The sequence below is a fragment of the Charadrius vociferus genome, unplaced genomic scaffold (assembly GCF_000708025.1).
Source record: "Charadrius vociferus isolate BGI_N301 unplaced genomic scaffold, ASM70802v2 scaffold1337, whole genome shotgun sequence".
Lineage (NCBI taxonomy): Eukaryota > Metazoa > Chordata > Aves > Charadriiformes > Charadriidae > Charadrius > Charadrius vociferus.
In genome coordinates, this window is record NW_009649214.1 from 5,860 (window position 1) to 6,311 (window position 452).

At 61.5% G+C, this 452-nt stretch overlaps 1 protein-coding gene across 1 annotated transcript in view; it reads right to left on the reverse strand.

Annotated features, from left to right (window-relative positions):
* LOC104289960 (synaptophysin-like protein 1) overlaps positions 1-452 on the reverse strand; it is a gene marked incomplete at its 5' end in the record, with an annotated part of 6,924 nt that overhangs the window by 4,278 nt on the left and 2,194 nt on the right. The window lies entirely within an intron of this gene.

Below are 452 nucleotides of genomic sequence, written 5' to 3' on the forward strand. Positions count from 1 at the left end.
GGGGACACATGGCAGGGTGGGATTGGGATCTGGGGAACCCCAAAAGTTGGGGGTTGGAGAGGACAACCCTGGTGGACCTGAAGTCCCACAGACCTGGGGGGTGGAGAGGACAACCCTGGTGGACCTCAAGGCTCAGAACTTGGGGGGGGAATCCCCAAAATCTGGGGCCTGGAGAGGACAATTGTGGTGGACCCCAAGTCTCACAGACCTGGGAGGTGCAGAGGACAACCCTGGTGGACCTCAAGTCTCAGCCTTGGGGGGACGACCCCCAAAACCTGGGGGCTGGAGAGGACAACCGTGGTGGACCTCAAGTCCTACAGACCTGGAGGAGACCCCAAAACCTGGGGGGTGGAGAGGACAACCCTGGTGGACCCCGTGTCCCACAGATGTGTGGGGGGAGGGGACCCCAAAATCTGTCGACTAGAGAGGACAACCCTGGTGGACTTGGGGGG